This window comes from Heptranchias perlo, chromosome 16 (genome assembly GCF_035084215.1).
Source record: "Heptranchias perlo isolate sHepPer1 chromosome 16, sHepPer1.hap1, whole genome shotgun sequence".
NCBI classification, from domain to species: domain Eukaryota; kingdom Metazoa; phylum Chordata; class Chondrichthyes; order Hexanchiformes; family Hexanchidae; genus Heptranchias; species Heptranchias perlo.
Window position 1 is genome coordinate 41,181,099 of NC_090340.1, and position 19,985 is coordinate 41,201,083.

Sequence of the window (19,985 nt, forward strand, 5' to 3'; positions counted from 1 at the left end):
ATGAGCATGATTTACCGGAAAGTAGTCACAAGCTGAAATAATGATTGATTACTCTCCCTGTCCCACCCTAACGCTGAGATCAATTGCACCATTGATACTGACCCAGCTGAAATCATCACAGGCCAAAAATCATACCGGGAATTGAACCTGGATGTTCTGTTCTAACATGGGTCAGAATCCTGATCCAGGGTCTCTTGTGTGGCCTGGTCCTTATTATCAAAGTCTACCAGGAAGAAATTGCTTCCACTTTCCTCCTCATCATCATCTTCCTCTACATCATGTCCCAATGCCCTTCTTGCTGTGATAGACCTGCAGCAAAGGAGAGCATACACTCATCGAGATGAAGGAGACTGTGGAATGTGGGAGGTGAGAGCAGGCTTCCCAGAAACACCCTAGCAGGAGTCAGCAATCATGAGATGAGGGCCACCTCAGTCCCCTTAGCCTTCTGTACAGCGTGAGCAGCCAACCACCTCGCACAATCCAGGCCTTCAGGTGACATTTAGAAGAAGCACTGGAATAGGTGATAGAAAGGCACATGTAGGCACCCAGGGGAAGCATGGTGTTGGGAAAGAGTAGGGTGAATATTTGTTTGCCCTTTGCAAGAATGAAAGTACACTGTGCACTGACATGGCACATTATTATTCATGAAAGATTACAATCATAGAGGATAGGCTGCACTCAATTGATTTGTCAGGACAAAGAGGGTTGATGTGTTATGGGGAGGATGGATAGTGGATTGAGGGGATGTCTCTATTTGCAAGTGAGGGAGGAGTTGGCCAGACTGTGTTGTCAAAGATAGACTGAGTTAGACAGAGAAGAATGCTTACACTATTGCACTTTTAGTTTTTGGCTTTGGTGAAGTTCAGTTAATGCCATTCTTTTCTGTTTATGCTCTATACTTTTTCTTCCATCCTGGTCAAAGAAATGCAGCAGCCAGTGAGGACTTTTCTGAATGCCTATCATCCTGATGGTCTGCACCATATTGTTCTGGATCCATTGGTGGCAGGGCCTCCTTCTCAACCATGTCAAGGCACAGCCCTTTCTGAATAGCAAAGTTATGAAGGGCACAGATCACTATTCTGGACACATGATCTGGAACATACGGAAAACCCTGTCCTGATCTGTCCAGGCAGCAAAAGAACGCTTTCAACACTTCCAGTGGTCCTCTTGAGCACCAGCCTGGTAGCTGCAGTGCTGCATTGTGGCACTCCTCTGCTGCTGTTCATGGCACTCTAACTGGGATCATCAGCCAGAAGCTATCTGTGGATCTGATTTTCTTCTCTGAAGAGGTCAGGCAGGGCTGAATGACAGAGGATGAAGATATAATGGAAATTTCCTGCATATTAGGCACCTCTTTGTGGCGTCATACACAATCTGGGCTTTGAGGGAGTGGAATCCCTTCCTGTTCACAAAGCTGAGTGAATGTTCTGTGTCCACCCTTAATGCAATGTAGGTGCCATTGATTGCACCATGAACCTTGGGGAAGTCAGCTATCCTATAAAACTGTATGACCCTTTCTTTCTGCTGCCTTGCTGAAATTCCAATGTTTATATAAATTGAGCTGTTCTGTTGTAAAAGCTGTCAGTGACCTGATGAATGCATACCCATACTGCTCCCTGGCTGATGTTGCAGAGATCCCTCGTGGCTGCCTGAAATGACCCTGTGCCATAGAAGTTGAGGGCGGTGGTGATCTTCATAGCCACTAGGAGAATAGTACAGGCAGATGAGCATGGCTTCAGGTCTTCCTGCAGTAGGTCTCCTCAGAGAGGTCCTCATATGATCTGTGCTGCCTATATATTCTTTAGGAGGTGAGTAATATCTGGTGGGATGTATTCTCCTGATACCTGACTCTCCTCCATCCTGTGCTGCTGTTCCTCCTCCTCCACCTGTATAATGGCAGAGTGGTAGGTCCATAGGGAAAGGCTTAATTGCTCCTGAGATGGGGAGACGGGTCTGAAAATCTTTCAGTGGGCTGTTGCAGGGAAAAATGCTAAATAAAGGTTCAAAAAGCTTTTCCAGGCTGCAGAAATCACAATACAAAGTTTCCAGACTCTTAAACCGCACAAGCTCCTTGCTTCTGCCTTGATCAGCTGATCCTGCCAGCTGCTGCATCTCATTTAACTCAGTCTAACTTACCCAGAGTGCAACAGCAGTGCAAACCCAGGAAACTTGGAGCTACCACACTTTCACTTTCACATGTAAATGAAGCTGTGGGGCATGTTTTCTTTTGTAAACGTTAATTCCCTGACCGGGATTCAAGCTAGGACCGCAGTCCTGAGAGCACCAAGTACTAATCACTAGACTATGCCAGCCATAGGGATTCAGTAGGTGGATTGCAGGAAGGCTCAAAAACCACAAGGAAACTCAGGAGAAGCATTTTAAATGCATACCACAAAGGAACTAGATTCCGCCTGAATTTCTTGGCTAAAAAATTCCTGCACCATTCCTGTATACCAAATACACTGAAAACAGGAAGGAAATTCACCCTTTGGAGTTAGTGAGCCACAGTGCACTGTGAATGATGTTCACCGTGTCATTTTAGATAATGATGCCCAAGAAAGAAAATGGATAGTGGCTAGTCTACACCTTACATGCCCTCATTGAGTCATCAATTTCTTTCTAGCACTGGTCTGCCGTTTTGCCACTTCCCTCCACATGGCATGAGACACTTTTTCTGACGTTTCCTCCCAAGGGCACCCAGCAGCCTTTCTCTTTTTTGCTCTCATCCAGGAGTGAATGATGGGTAGCCACATTAAAATTTTGTGCTTTTATTTTCTGCATCCTTCTATGGCTGCCTCTGCCTGCTTCTCCAGTGTAACATATTCTTTAGAAGTGCCTCAACATCTCACAAGCCAACTATTACCTAACAATCAACTCAGTCTTACAAAAAGTTTGCTACTTACCCAGCCTCCCCCGCCCCCCCCCCCCCTCAAATCTTCCGCTGCAATTTTCAACCACCTCTTGTTATTGAAAGACTGCACCTGTAGTTTCCACCTCTGCCATCACATTGCTCCTATGTTACAAAGGAGTTGCATTAAAGAAACGCCAGATGGTATTTAAATTGGCTGACTTCGTGTTTTATGGTAATCGATGGCGGAGGGTGGGAGTTCTCCCGTCTTTGGGTGCAACACCTCTTCAAATGGCCTCATTTCTTTTCTTTTTTCCCCTTTTTTTGCGCAGGAACTTAATTTCTGCACAAAGTCTTACTTTTGTTAAATATTAAGCAATTTATTTTGGTTCAATTTTCTATATAAGGTATTAACTTTCTGTACAAGATCTTGGTTTTCTGCACAGAGGAATTGTGGATATTTTTTTTCTTGGCAACTCATTGCCACTCCCATTGGTCCAGTTAAAATAGGCCCTCCTGGCAATAAATCCATTCGTTCTGTTGTTGGGTAGAAAATGTGGAGATGTAAAAAAATTTTTAAAAATTAATTATGACCCTTAAAATGAGGGTGGGGGGGGGGGGGTTTAGGTATAAATGTATTCCTTTATTGATGACACTGTGACAACCCACGTCATCTTGATAGATCAGTTACAAAAAACAATTAAATAATAATTTTATTATCAGTGTCTATTATGCACTCCAGTCCCTGTGGTGCCCACCGGTCGTGGAAAGCCGCAAGCATACCGGCAGACACCCCGAGCTCATTCTCCAGGGCCACCTGGACATGGAGAATGACGTGAAAGAGAGGCAGACAGTCGGAGTGACAGCCCCCATGGGTCGTGTCTAGCCTGGACCTGTAGATGGTCACTTTGGCCAGGTCCAGGAGCAGACCCATGAGGAGATCCTCTGACTTGCCCGCCCCCCTCCTCACTGGCTGGCCAAAGATCAGAAGCGTGGGACTAAAGTGCAACCAGAACTTGAGGAGCCCCTTTAAATAGTGAAACAGGAGCTGCAACCACTCACGCTCTGTTGACATGGAACACGGACTCGTCCAGGCCGCAAAAGTTACAGGCAACCTGGGAATCCGTAAAATGGCTTAACAGCTGGTTTGTGGGCACTGCTCCGTGCAACACTTTCCACCCCATATCCTCAATGGTGCAGGGAAGGACTCCCACGTAGAGAGCTCGCCATTGGGGACCTCCAATCTACCAAATTGAAATATGAGAATATTAAAGTTTTTATGTTTTGGACAATATTTAACAAATAAAAGCATACAAGAAACTGCTGGTAAGTAAAAGGTTCAAATTGATCTTAATAAAAATCGACAGCAAAGCGGAAGGGGACGACAAGACCCTTCTGGTGTACAAAGGGTTAACAAAGTGTGAGGGCGGAGAGATTTCCCTGAGTCCAGTGAAGTGCTGCTGCGGAGAACGGTAGGGCAGCAACTTCTCAGAACATTTGCAAAGAAGATAGATGTTTCCATAACTCCAAATATCACTAACCTCTCGAATCCTTCTTCAATTAGAACCGTTTTGGGTTACGAGAGGGTGAGTGATTGTTAATCATTGTACATTTTACTGTTTTGTTGCAATTTCATAAGATGAATCAGAAATCGAAGTAGCTTGGCTTAGAATTTGGAAAAGTCGGGAGCTCATTGCTGATAATGTTTTGAAATTTAAATGATGCAAAAGTGTTTTTAAAATGCTTTTGTTCTGTGAAGTTTATGTGATTTGGAACATGATTAAAATTAAGACGTCTAGTGTCGATGCATCACCACCTTGCGCGAACAGTTAACGCTCAGATGAAACCTAATTCTCAGGATTCGCAACAGACATATCTGTACACGACAGCAATATTTTCAACTTAACAATCCTATTTGATTTTGCAGTACAACTGGCGAAACATGGGCAGTGTTATAAGCCGGAAGTTAAATAGAAAATGGTTTTGGAGAAAATGAGTAAATTGGCGTCAGCGTGTATTTAAAGATTAACAACTCATTATTGCAACAGGAGGGCTTTGAAAGCGTATTAGCTTTTTCTGTGGCTGGATATCGTGTTATATTCGTTGGAAATATCTTTCTTATTAGGACATCGTGGAACTGTGCTCAACGAGCATTTTCCTTGTTGGAAGATGCATTTCTTTGAAAATTGAAAGATTTCTCGGACGACTAAAAAATATTTTTGCTACAAATGAACTTGGGCTGATGCGATTGGTATTAACAATAATGATAAGGTCTCGTGCCTTTTTTTGAGGAATTTGTTAGTCGTCTGAATGATGGGGCTATAATTGAAGTGTACAAATTGAGAGGCTACCCCATCTGGGACAACTCGTGCTTGAATTTCCTGCAAATTGGCACTTGGTGACGATAGTCAATAGATAGAAACGCTGCAACTGGAAACTTCGATAAAAGTAAATAACATCAAAAATAATCAAGCATTTTCCAACGCGTGGTATACATCTCCGTAGCTTATTGTTTAGTGTTGCACTTGTAGCTCCCCATTCTGTATTTATGGATAAAGGTTTGAGACCAAGGACCCCTTTTGGGGAGAGAGCACGCGGGCAGTGTGGTGCTCGTGCACGTGCTGTCACTGGATGTGCGAACGACTTGCATCGGCGGGAAAAAGCAAGAGGTCGGAAGATGGTAGATATTCTGGTCTGTAAAAGTTTTGCAGAACTCCAATACTTCATTATTTTCTGAATCAACCTACAATCGCTTGTTCAGTGAGATCAATAGAGGGGCAGGTAAACATGTTTTCTAAATATTCTGCCTATTCGTGCCAACCCAGAAAACGTGTAAAAGCTGATTACTCAAAAGGGCCCTGAATATCTGCCTATAAATATGGAAATAAATAATTATACTGAAAGTGTAACACTATCATAACCTAAGTTGCAGGTCTTGACTGTGCAGTGGCATTCAAAATTAGAGCAGCAAAACGAGGTTGGAGCTGTGGGGGAGCCCATGAGTGGCTCTGATTTTCATCCACAAATGTGGACAGTACCCCTAAAATGTTGGCTGACTGTCAGATGTGGATGGTTGGCATGCATATGAGTCTAATGTTAATTATAAACTGTTGCCTCAATAAAGTGATATTTTCCTGTAAAGGAAGTGATAGACTACCTACCCTAATGAAGGCTTGTCTGTTGCTGGAACCAACCTTTTTAAAATAAAAAAAATTATAAATAAATCACTATGGCTGCGTGAAAATATTTCTAGTCCTCACCTGAAATCTATTATTTGGAAAAATCCAAATTGATCATTCTTTTGTTACTTTGCTGGTTTATCAATCTTGCAACATGTATTCAAAAACAGCGAGTGAAAATATTATATATTTAAATAACTATCATTGTGGTTTATAACATCTCAATTCAGACAAGTAGCTGGCATTTCTGGATCAAAAGCAAGCAAGAGATGCAACACCTACCCTTTCACCTCCTCCCATGCTACCGTCCAGGGCCCCGAACACTCCTTCCGGGTGAGATGGAGCTTTACTTTTACTTCTTCCAGCCTGGTATCTTGTATTCATCACTCGCTATGAGGTTTCCTCCATATTGGGAGACCAAATGCAGATTGGGTCCATTCTGTCCACAAGTGTGACCCTGAGCTCCTGGTTGCTTGCCACTTTAATTCTCTGTCCCACTCCCAGTCTGATGATCTGTCCTTGGACTCCTACCTCCTGGTTTGATACAGGGTACAATTTCAAAGTTTGCAGATGACACAAAACTCAGGAATGTAGTAAACAATGTGCAGGATAGTAACAGACTTCAGGAGGACATAGACAGACTGATGAAATGGGAAGACACATGGCTGATGAAATTTAATGCAGAGAAGTGTGAAGTGATACATTTTGGTAAGAAGAATGAGGAGAGGTAATATAAACTAAACGGTACAATTTTAAAGTGGGTGCAGGAACAGAGACCTCATAAGTGGCAAGTAACATTCGCGCCAGATAAGTGCCAGGCAATGACCATCTCCAACAAGAGAGAACCTAACCACCTCCCCTTGACATTCAACGGCATTACCATCACCGAATCCCCCACCATCAACATCCTGGGGGTCACCATTGACCAGAAACTTAACTGGACCAGCCATATAAATACTGTGGCTACAAGAGCAGGTCAGAGGCTGGGTATTCTGCGGCGAGTGACTCACCTCCTGACTCCCCAAAGCCTTTCCACCATCTACAAGGCACAAGTCAGGAGTGTGATGGAATACTCTCCACTTGCTTGGATGAGTGCAGCTCCAACAACACTCAAGAAGCTCGACACCATCCAAGATAAAGCAGCCCGCTTGATTGGCACCCCATCCACCACCCTAAACATTCACTCCCTTCACCACCGGCGCACAGTGGCTGCAGTGTGTACCATCCACAGGATGCACTGCAGCAACTCGCCAAGGCTTCTTCAACAGCACCTCCCAAACCCGCGACCTCTACCACCTAGAAGGACAAGAGCAGCAGGCACATGGGAACAACACCACCTGCACGTTCCCCTCCAAGTCACACACCATCCCGACTTGGAAATCTATCGCCGTTCCTTCATCGTCGCTGGGTCAAAATCGTGGAACTCCCTTCCTAACAGTACAGTGGGAGAACCGTCACCAAACAGACTGTAGCGGTTCAAGAAGGCGGCTCACCGCCACCTTCTCAAGGTCAATTAGGGATGGGCAATAAATGCCGGCCTCGCCAGCGATGCCCACATCCCATGAACGAATGAAAAAACCCCACAAATCTTTGAAAGTGGCAGGACAAGTTGAGAAGGCTATTAAAAAGCATATGGGATTCTGGGCTTTATTAATAGAGGCATAGAGTACAAAAGCAAGGGAGTTATGTTAAACCTTTATATAAAAAAAATTGTTAGGCCTCAGCTGGAGTATTGTGTTCAATTCTGGGCACCACACTTCAGAAAGGATGTCAAGGCCTTAGAGAGGATGCTGAAGAGATTTTCTAGAATGGTACCAGGGATGAGGGACTTCAGTTATGTGGAGGGACTCGAGAAGCTGGGGTTGTGCTCCTTAGAACAGAGAAGGTTAAGGGGTGATTAGATAGAGGTGTTGAAAATCATGAATGTTTTTGATAGAGTAAATGAGGAGAAATTTTCCAGTGGCAAAAAGGTTGGTAATCAGAAGACACAGATTTAAAATGATTGGCAAAGGAATCAGAGGCAACATGAGGAAACATATTTTTATGCAGAGTTGTTATGATCTGGAATGGACTGCCTGAAAGGGTGGTGGAAACAGATTCAGTAGTAACTTTCAAAAGGGAATTAGATAAATACTGAAGGAGAAAAAATTTACAGAGCTATAGGGAAAGAGCAGGGGAATGGGACTAATGGGATAGCTCTTTCAAAGATCCGGCACAATACTAGGATTTTACTATGAAGCTCAACGTGAGCTTGAGGAAGTGCACCTCTTCTTACTACTAAACATTTTACAGCCCTTTGGCCTTAACAGTGAATTTAACAACTTCATACTTTAACCACAGCTCCCATTTTCTTTCGACAGCAAGTGCTGGATGGATGCACCAGCACTTCGGGGAATGGGGAGGTAGTGGGTTGGTGCTTGGGATGAGGATCCCTTATTGGTACATGACCGATGGTCTGAACTCCTGGTGTCTACCTGCTTTTTTTCTTCCACCACTGTCATGGGCCATTGGAGCCTTCTCTGCTTTTCCAGATTTTCTATGCTTCCCTCCCCCCTTTCACACATATTCACACATCCTCTGCACATGTTTTTTTTAATTTCTCTATCAACTGATTTTTGCCTTGCACCATCATCACTTTTGTCATTTAATCATCTCCTGCCCTTCACCCAATCATAAACCTTTTCTTTTCCTGCCCCCTGTTCCGTGGCCCTGTACCTGCTTTTAAGCTGTTCATCTGTAACACCTCCCAGTTTCAAAGAAAGGTCATCGACCTGAAACACAACTCTATCTTTCTATCTCCACAGATGCTACCTGACTTGCTGAGCTTTTTCTGTTTTATTTCAGATTTCCAGTATCTACAGTATTTTGCTTTTTGATAATTTACTGTTTCTTTCTGCCTCTCCAGTTTCAGTAAAATGTCAGTAATGACTAACCAGTTTTTGATGACCCTCAAGAGCCAAATACAGCCAAGTATTTTGACAAATGTAATTCTGTAATGCTTGCACAGTAAGTGTTAATTGTTTTTTGGAATAATTTTGACTTGTATAGATCTTAATATTGAGACTGTCTGTCAAATTGACTGGACAAAAGAGCTGAATTCCAGAGGTGAGGTGAGAGTGACTGCCCTTGACATCACGGCAGCATTTGACCGAATGTGGCACCAAGGAGCCCTGGTAAAATTGAAGTCAATGGGAATCAGGGAGAAAACTCTCCAGTGGCTGGAGTCATACCTAGCACAAAGGAAGATGGTAGTGGTTGTTGGACGCCAATCATCTCAGCCCCAGGACATTGCTGCAGGAGTTCCTCAAGACAGTGTCCTAGGCCCAACCTAGGACACTGCTTCAACAATGACCTTCCCTCCATCATAAGGTCAGAAATGGGGATGTTCGCTGATGATTGCAGTGTTCAGTTCCATTCGCAAACCCTCAGATAATGAAGCAGTCCGAGCCCGCATGCAGCAAGACCTGGACAACATCCAGGCTTGGGCTGATAATTGGCAAGTAACATTCGCGCCAGACAAGTGCCAGGCAATGGCCATCTCCAACAAGAGAAAGTCTAACCACCTCCCCTTGACATTCAACGGCATTACCATCGCCGAATCCCCCACCATCAACATCCTGGGGGTCACCATTGACCAGAAACTTAACTGGACAAGCCATATAAATACTGTGGCTACAAGAGCAGGTCAGAGGCTGGGTATTCTGCGGTGAGTGACTCACCTCCTGACTCCCCAAAGTCTTTCCACCATCCACAAGGCACAAGTCACGAATGTGATGGAATACTCTCCACTTGCCTGGATGAGTGCAGCTCCAACAGCACTCAAGAAGCTCGACATCATCCAGGACAAAGCAGCCCGCTTGATTGGCACCCCATCCACCACCCTAAACATTCACTCCCTTCACCACCGGCGCACAGTGGCTGCAGTGTGTACCATCCACAGGATGCACTGCAGCAACTCGCCAAGGCTTCTTCGACAGCACCTCCCAAACCCGCGACCTCTACCACCTAGGAGGACAAGAGCAGCAGGCACATGGGAACAACACCACCTGCACGTTCCCCTCCAAGTCACACACCATCCTGACTTGGAAATATATCGCCGTTCCTTCATCGTCACTGGGTCAAAGTCCTGGAACTCCCTTCCTACCAGCACTGTGGGAGAACCTTCACCAAATGGACTGCAGCGGTTCAAGAACACGGCTCACCACCACCTTCTCAAGGTCAATTAGGGATGGGCAATAAATGCCGGCCTTGCCAGCGACGCCCACATTCCATGAACGAATTTTAAAAAAAGCTGCCTCTGCATCCCTCCCTTCCCCTCGACCCCATGCCTAGCTTCCCCCAAGGATTTACCCTTCCCTCGCCCTGAACCTGCATCTTTCTCTACTTTCCTATCACCCCATATGCCCTCTCAGAGCTCACCTTGTCCTTGAGATCCACCTCCTGCTCTCTCGCCCCTATTCCCACTAAACTGCTGACCACACAACTTCCTTTCCTGGCCCCCATGCTTGGCTAACATTCTAAATGGTTCCCTCTCTTCAAATACTGTCCCCCTCCCTTTCCAACCAGCCATCATCACCCCCTTAAAAAAAAAACACCCTTGATCCCTCTTTCCTTGCAAACTGCTACCCGATCTCCAACCTCCCTTTTCTCTCACCTCCTTGAACATGTTGTTGCCCCTCTTTCCCACAACTCTGTGTTTGAACCTCTCCAATCAGGTTTCTGACCCGGCCATAGCACTGAAATAGCCCTAATCAAAGTCACAAATGACATCCTCTGACTGTGACTGTGGTGCACTATTTCCCACCTCATTCTTCTCGACCTCTCTCTAGTCTTTGGCATAGTTGACCATGTCCTCCTCCTCTTTCTCAGCTAAATGGGACTGCCCTCAACTGCTTTCACTCTTGCCTGTCCAGTTGTAGCCAGAAAATCACTTGCAATGACTTCTATTATTGCCTCCACACCGTTATTTCTGGAGTCTCCCAAGATTCTATCCCCGGCCCCCTCAGTTACTTGCTGCTTCTCCGGGACATCATCCAAAGACATGACATTAGGTTCCACATGTATGCTGACAACACCCAGCTCTACCTCACCGCCACCTCCCCCTCCACTGCCGATGTTGTCAGACTTCCAATCCTGCTATAACATCAGCATCCTATTTGACCCTGAACTGAGCTTCTGACCCTGTATCCTCTCCATCTAAAAGGCCGCCTACTTCCACCTCTGTAACTTCACCTGTCTCTGCCCCTGGCTAAGCCCATCTGCTGCTGAAACCCACCTCTGTGCTTTTGTTACCCCCAGACATGACTATTCCAATGCTGTCCTGACCAGCCTCCCATCTTCCACCCTCCATAAACTTGAGCTTGTCCGAAACTCTGCTTCTTGCATCTTAACTCGCATCAAGTTCCACTCTTGACAGTGAAAGTCAGTGGCCTATTCACACGGGGGCAGGGGGAAGCATCCCAACTGAGCCATGTCTTGTCCTAACCTGGCATTCATACATGCTCTTCCAGCAGGCATAGCTGGATAGTGATTATGGGTAGGAACAGGAACCTTTCCTAACACCGGCACTAAGGCCAATTGCAGCAACTCTACTGCTACTGATCAGCTAACTCAGCAAAGACTGGGAAGTTCTGTTTTTCTTGGCTCAGCTACTTATTAGATTAATTTACTGAGCTATTGGGAGAAGATTCCATTATCTGTCTAAGAAATTAATAGCATGGACTCCATAAAATATGCATTGTAGTCACAGCATTTGATGGTAGACTATTTCACAGAGCTTATTGATACTGTTCCTATTAATTATCTGTTGTAATCTAGTCAAAGTGTAAAGAAAAGAAAAGCGGTCAGTGGATGAATGATCTTACGTATAACTTCTGTTAAAAAGAGGATAATGCATTATTATTCCTTCTCTTCCCTCGCCCGCTGTTAGTAACAGTTTTCTGTATAATCTGGGAAGAGAACTCGTTTGCCTAAGGAAGCTCACAGATGGTCTCTCTCTTATAATTGCTCTCATGTTGTCTGCTTCTCTTTCCCACCATATTGGGAGTACATTATAAACCACTGAACAATGGGTCAATTTAGAAAGGTTTGGAGTAGTGATAGAGTTGTGATATTCGGAGACTTTTTAAGTATGTTGAGGTAGACTGGGATAAGATGCAAATTTGTGGTCAAAATGGTGAGGTGGGGCTTCTAGGATACATTCAGAACTGTCCAACAAGATAGGCATGTTCGCCAAGATCTGATTCTGGGTAGCAAAGAAGGGCAAGTAAGCAAGGGTGTTTATCAATAGGCAAGGAGTAAAAGGATAACCAAAAAAGGGTGGAACCACTTCAGACAATGGGAGGCATCTTGTACTTGATTGTGACAGAATTCCAGAGTGTCTTAAATGTTTCGCCTCCTCGAGAAAGGTGAAAATGGGTCTTCAGGAGTATCTGAGGAGAATGAAGAAGAGCCAATAGCAGAAATAAATATTCAAAAGGAAGCAATTATAAAGTTAATCGGACTAACAGATAAGTCACCAGTCGCAGATGATCTACTGATTAGCAAACTCAACACAGACTGGGGAGTTCAGTTTTGCATAGCTCAGCTACTTATTAGATTAACTTACTGAATCATTAAATCTTCTCCCAATTACCTATGCAAGAAATTAATTGTAGTGACACCCTATAAGATATGCATTGTATTTATAATGTGTGTTGTTGGACTATTTCCAGGGCATATGGAGACTGATCATATTAATTATCTGTGGTAATCTACTGAAGCAAGTTGCTTCCACAACTTGCTTCAGTAGATTACCACAGATAAACCATAATTTTCTAAAGACCTTCCATTTCCAAAGGACGATTGGGTGGCAAATGTTATCTTTCTAAGAAGGGGAAAAGGGCCAAGCCAGGAAATAATGGGCTATTTAGTCTCACTTCAATGCAGAGTCCATAAAGTGGATAAAATTAGTGAACACTTTGGAATCATGGGTTAATTAGGGACAGTTGACATGGGTTTGTGAAGGGCAGGCCATGCTTGATTAATTCAACTTAATTTTATAAGGCAGAACTGGGCCCTGGAGTTTTGTGGGGTTAATAATTTTAATGTGAAAGTTTATTTTGCCTCACCAATCGATCTATTTAGCTAGAACAGCTACGCAATTAAATGTTTCTGTAAGCACAAACTTCAAGTACAGGTATTACTAATCATGTTCTCCCTCTTGGTTTGTAATTTTCTCTGAGGTAGGTTCTGGTTCTGAAATTAAAAATAAACATTTTGCAATAGTTTTCTAAGAAGCTTCACCTCAAACAGCTTCTATATATCACCTTCCAACATTTTCAAATCACTTGGAAAAACAAACTGTTGAAGGCACGTGAGTCTTATTTGTGAAATATAAATGGATTGTTTTGTAAAGAATGATTTGGTTTGGAACTCAAGTATAAACAAAGGAAGCAATCAGCCCTCCCCTCCTGTATCTATCTCCCCCGCCCCCTCCCATATAGCTCTCTTTTTGCATTCATTCTCTTGTTTTGTCTCTTAGATTTATGTACACTGTAAGTTACCATTCCGTTCCTTGATCTACCTCAATTTATGATATGTCTGCTTGTGTAAGTTGCTTTTTCACTTCCTAGGCCCCTGAATAGCTGATCTGTGAACTGTATAAGTTGGTCCCCAGCTATCCAGGCCCTGAAGTCCAATGAGTAAGACTAAAAAAGATCAGAGTTGTGTAAGCCTCCAGTGACTTGGCTTTGGGGGCGGGTGGTTTCTACAACCATCGGATTCATAGCTGTCTTGAGCTGCTCCTGATAAAGTCTCCCATGCACCTGCCATTGGTGTTGCCACATGGTTCATTCTGTACTGCAGGACAGATGACCAGTGCTCTATGATATTATTTGTGTGAGATGGAAAAAGATAACTGGATGTTGGACTTCTCCACATTATGGAGAGCACCTTCCACTGTCATGCTGAAGGACTCCACTGTTGTTGCTGATCCTGCCATCGCTGCTATTGTTGCTGCTGTACTAATTTCTGTTTCAATGTGGGCCCAATAAGTCTGTATCTCCGTACAGCTCATTAGAGGGTACTCGGCATGTATGAGCTGACCCCATGTCAATCATCAACACTGCTGTCTCTTTGCCAGTCCTAGATGCCTCACCTTGTGTTTTCTCATCAACTGTAGTGTGTATATCTGTTCTATGCTGGAGCCTGCTTCAAGTGGGTGAACTGACATTTGGTGGGTAGGTATGTGCTGCCCTTCAGGTGTGGCTAGTGGTCCACTGTGTTCTCCTTGCTCTGTGAAAAGGGCAGATTGTACAGAGTATGTAAATACAATTAGCTATTTGGGTACTTTATTGTAATTATGTGTACCGTTTGTGCTTATGCACAATCTGTGCGGATGCATTGATTAACATAGAATATATGATATATTAATGGTTTATATTACATCACGAGTGGATGCTGTGATTCTTTCCTCTCCTACAATCTCTATAGCCCTGACACACACAGATTTTTGCCGCTCCTCCTTTTCTCCCCCCCCCCCCCCCCCCCCCAGTAAGTCAACTATTGATCCCTCAACTGGAGTGAGTTCCTTAAAATCCGAGGTTTGCGCCTGTGTCGCATATTATGTGCCTGTTTTTCTTTTAAACATAAGAGTATTGGGCATTGAGATATGTTGATCTGTTCCAAGAAAATTCATTCCTGCAGCATATTCTGTCCCTATGCTACATATAATAGAATTGGCATGACCCATTTATGTCCACTTTGAAAGCTGGACTTGCTCTTTCCTTGCTCACGTGTTCTGTCAATGTAGCAATTTTTTATTATAACTAGTTTGCTTTATGAGTATGTATGCCCTATGCTGTTACTTCACAGTAATATTTGGCACTGGGGCACTTCTTCTCTAACAATTGCACACTCCACTGTTGGATTATTAAATGTTTCAGCAGTTATAATGGTTAAGTGGCTTGCTAGCTGTTTGGGAAATGTGAAATGAAGTCACAGTTGAAAACCACATGTTTCCACATGTCATTAGTGCTTATTGACAGTGAAAAATCTAGCTTTCTTCTTTCTTTCTAAAAACAGGAATGTTGGCTCTGCTCTATCTAAAAATTATATTTCAAAGAATCGTTTTGGATAGAATTTCAGAGTGAATGGTTAAATGGCCTGTGGTATAAAAATCCAGTGATTTTTATCTGGAATTAATGGAAATTATTCAAGCAGATGATTGTATTTATCAGCATTCCAATGTGATTTGAATATTTGTGGAGAGTGGTACTTGAAGCATAGAACTAGGTAACTAAACTCTTTCACTACCACTTGTCAAGGTGGTAACAGCTGAAATCTTTCTGCCCCAAAGATTAAATTACTGTTCAGTTCATAACTTCTCTCTGGAAATCAAAGAGATTTTGATGAAGGCGATTGCAGTCCTTTATCTTTGGACCCCATTATCTGGAAATCACCCAGAAACCTTATACCTCAACACGGTACATTTTTTCCCCTTAATTCAGCATTGGGTAAGAACTTGATTTTTAAATAGCTGCTGAGCTGATAGCCAAAATTTTAGATGGAGCTTCAGTTATAAGCTGTAGATTTAAACCTTACTAAATCCAAGTATTTAGATCTCAAAATAAACTATGCATGGAAGCATAACATTTCAGTTGATGTAATCGTGCAGGATTATGGAAAGCTATCTTTTTAAAGACGAATATATTTTTTGAATGTCAGTGCATAGCTAGGGGGAATGAGTAGGAAGAGAGTGAAAGAGGAAAATTAATGGTACTGAAGGGGGGGATAAATGGCAATGGAGGGTGGGAGGAAATGGATGGTAACGAAGGGAAGAGAGAAGGGGCAGAGGCTGGGAAAAGCGTTTTGGCCAGGTGGTGGGGAGAAACTGGGTGTCGTGCTTTGTAGTGTACTGATGTATCGAGAAAGGAGAGTGCAGCATTTCCTGAGGGGGAGTGGGGAGAGAGAGAGGGCCTGTATGCCACCAGGAATGGGGGTGGGGGGGGGGAAGGGGGGCAGCAAAGAGTGCCAGTAGGCATTTCAGTCTGAAGGGGGAATGGAGGGGATTGGAAGGAGAGTACTAGCTTGACAGGGTCGGAGGGGGAAGAAGAATGCCAGTTGAATTGAAGAGGGATGGAGAGAAGAATGGTAGTATGAGCACGGAGGGCTGGATGGGATGGATACATTTGCCTCTTCAGCGATGGGGAATAGGCTGCTCACTATTTTTCCAACTATTAAATTGAATGGATGGAAATCGTGAGCCACTTATTGCCTGATTTTGCAACAACGGCTTCTGCTCTTCTACCCGGGCATTGGAGAAATTGTACACCAGTATCTCTACGGAAGAGTGGGAAGTTGAATGGAGTGCAGAATCTCAGTTAACTGGGTTTGGTTCTCCACAGTGTTTGACTGGAGGAAATTGTGGCTCATCCAAGACGAGCAATCTGACGGCACAGAGATAGTGGAAAGGTCAAAAGCGGTGGTGAAGTGGTAGAGCTGGGTGTCATCTGCATATGTGTGGAAGCTGACCCCAAGTTTACCAATGAAGTTGCTAAGGGGCAGCATGCAAATGAGGAAGAGGAGAGTACCAAGGATAGATCCACACGGGACTCCAGAGGCAGCAGTGCGGGAGTCGGAAGAGAAGCCGTTGCTGGAAATTCTCTGGCTATGATTGGATAGGTAAGAATGGAACAAGCAAGGCGGTCCCACTGAGCTGGACAGCAGGAGAGTGTTCAAGGAGGATTGTCTAGTCGATCATGCCAAAGACTGCAGAGAGGACGAGGAAGGAAATTGCACCATGGCCACAGTCACAGTGGGTGTCATTTGTGACTTTGATTAAGGCCATTTCAGTACTCAGGAAACCTGATTGGAGAGATTCAGAGAGGGACAGTACATGAGTTGAGGGAGACATTTACGATGTCAGCTGGCATGGGGGCCGGGAAGTGATGTTGGGTGGTCAGCAGGTTAGAGGGAATGGGGTTGAGGGAGCAGGAGGTGGATCTCATGGACAACATTAGCTTGGAGCGGGCATGAGGGGGGATAGAGAAACTTGAGAAAGATAAGTGAAGGAATATGTGTATACCTACGAATTGAGTTACAAAGCCATTGTATAAACTTGTTTTCACGTGTCAGGGCTGTTCTTGACTTGCCTGCTTATTCAGAGCTTTGTCAAATCCTTTTGATGTTGGCCAGCTTTTGCTGCTTTTGTAGGTTGGCATTTATTCCGGTTCTTCTTCTCGTCCTCCCCCTTTTCAATTTGCTCAGCCTAATAAAAGGGTTTATTTATCTTCTACCTTCCAGTTCTGACAAAAGGTGGCACCCAAATCACTAACTCACCTTTTCTCTTTACAGTTGCGGTGTATTTTGTTATTTTCTGATTTTATATCAGATTTGCAGCTTTTTGTTTCATATCACTAACCATTACCAGCTGTAGTGCAAAAATTATTTTTTAAAAAAACTAGCCAGTTTGACTTTGACCTGCAATCTAAAAACAAAAAGGATAAATCTTTTGTGTAGTTGAAGGCAGAGTGGTGAGTGAGCAATGAATAAGCAACTAAAGGAGTGGAAGGCATTACGGGATTTGGAGTAGCATTTAAGAAGCCACTAGAGTGAAGTAAGGAAAGACAGTGGAGGGTCTGAGAGTAGGAAGAGCTAACAGCATCAGCAATAAAGCTCCAGCTAGACTTGATGTTGCCCAACATTTTGCCATCATTTTCCATAAAAGGTGATATTTGTGCTCCCCATCAGGCATCCCCAGCCACAAAATGGGCTTACTGCATGGCTGATGTAATAGAAACAAAAATCTGGTTATAAAATGATAGCTAGCCTCATCACAAAATCGGTGGTTCTAGCCTGGCACCATTGTCCAGTTTGATCACAGTTTGAGAGGCCCTGCTGTGGGCTTATGAGAAAATTTCCTTGAGTGCAGCATAGAGATAGAAAAGTGCCTGAGACAAAGGCAAGGTGGAGAGAACAAAGGAAATGGGTGCCGGGGGAGAAAATCAGTCACGTACATCTGCTTTGGGTGACTCTGGGGAAGATGGCAGAATTAATTCTACTGTAGGGAACAAAAAGCAGCTCCAGACAGAGCCCTGTGCTCTTTGTGGCCAGCAGGCATCAGCCCTGAATTAAGCCACGGTAGGCAGGTCTGCGAAAGATGTCTACAGTACAAGGCAAACGAAGATCAGGGGGCAGGGACTCTAAACATCAAGGTCCCACTGCTCAGGCTGGACAAGGGTCTGGCGCATCAGTGGAGGCTGGTGTGTAAGTAGAGGTGTACCGACTTCCACGAGTATATGTAAACTCCCAACGATGGAGTTCAGGCCAAATAACTGGCCTGGACCCCCAATGGCAGATCAGCCCACTTGCTGAGGAAACCGAGGGAGCAGTGGGCGAAGGACCTGGGCAGCCTCTCTTTCCCCCCACTCCCAATTGGTGGGCAGGGGTGCAGTTTGCAGCAGACATGGGCAAGCGGGTGCCACAGATGCACCCAAAGTGGTGTCTGGCCAATAAATGAGGTGCAATTCCACTGACCCCACAAACACCAGCGGAGTCAACTCTGGAGGATACTGTTGGGCATGGCCTCTGCGTAACTCCCAAGAATTCAACCCAAGGAATTCCGTGGCTTTAGTTTCTTAGTTCTAAAACATAATCAGCGGAAGTGGGGGGAGGCAGACAAAGAGATAACTTTGCGTAACTTTTTTTTCTCTGTTAAATAATTTTCCATGACCCCTCTGTTTTTGTGCGCAGAGAAGCAATTACCCAACCCTTGTTTTTTTTAAAGACTCTTGTGGTGATTTGGTTTTAAATAAGTACATTTTTAAGTAGTTGATTGAAAGTACACAATAAAATTTTAAAACTCTTTCATCAAGTGCAAATGTTTTTCTCAAACTTTTAATCCAGTACTGCATTTGTTTTTCCAATGGAAAATTTGTTTTAATTGTTCCCATTGACTTTAAAAGTGTCACTAGCACAATTATGAAAGTGAAAAAAGCACGACTCAATACATGGTATTAGTGCCACTACCACAGCAACAGCTTATGCTGTGTATGTATATGTATCCCAAAGCACTTCCAGCAGGGATTGGAAGGGCAATACTGTTAACCATCTTCAAAGGGTGCAGTGTTTTGGAAAATTACTTCATCGCATCAGAGTGATGGGACACAGTTCAAGCCTGTAACTCTCGATATGCTGAATTATGATCTCAGTCACGCCACCATGTGAAGTTGCTGAATCGGGGGCAAAATCACTTCTTCACTGGGATGGAAGGAAAATGTAAAGGAAAGGAAAATTGGAGCTCTCGTGCATACCTTCCTGTGGCCAGCTTCAAGGTAACTGTTCGAGCTGACCACAATGATTGCTCACCTCTCCGTACAATGTTGCTGGTGTTTCCATGATGCTGAACTCCCAACGTTTTCAACCATGTTACACACCATTTTAGCAGATAACCAATAAGCAGTAACCAAGGAAGGGAAGCACATAAAACGATCAAAAAAAACCTCACACACTCTGCTCTTTGTCTTACCATTTTACCGACAGAAACGTAAAAAATATTAAAAGTTCATATGCACATGCCATGCAAATGAGTATTGAGATCACATGTCCAACAGCAGTGTCTATTCCTCATTTTATTTACTAATCAAAAATGCAATTAGCCACATCTGGATTCCCACTTAGGCTAGTGGCTAATGTATTGGACAACACGGTCTTAAATTATGCACATTAGATTATTTCATTTTAATAAGATTAATTCAGTAATGCTACTGACTGTATTTCAGCATTTTTGCTGTAATAGGATTTGTCTTGATTAGTGAAATTTAATGAGCTGGACTTCCTTGGAGAGGTCAGTGATCTACAAGTAAAGGTCAATTTTGGAGACGTGCAATGGGCAGTGTCTTTTTTTAATCTCCAGTGAAAATTAAGCACTCTTTTGTTTCATATGGCCCTCCAACTGGCTGCTTGCCTGAGAACAATCA

The 19,985-nt window shown here is 43.8% G+C and overlaps 1 long non-coding RNA gene across 1 annotated transcript in view; it reads left to right on the plus strand.

The window, feature by feature from the left end:
* Positions 1-4,382: 4,382 nt before the first annotated feature.
* The window catches only part of LOC137333335 (uncharacterized), a 221,063-nt gene continuing 205,460 nt past the window's right edge, over positions 4,383-19,985 (plus strand). Inside the window, exon 1 of the long non-coding RNA XR_010965866.1 lies at positions 4,383-4,434. This is a non-coding gene — a long non-coding RNA (uncharacterized lncRNA). The remainder of the gene's footprint in view (positions 4,435-19,985) is intronic.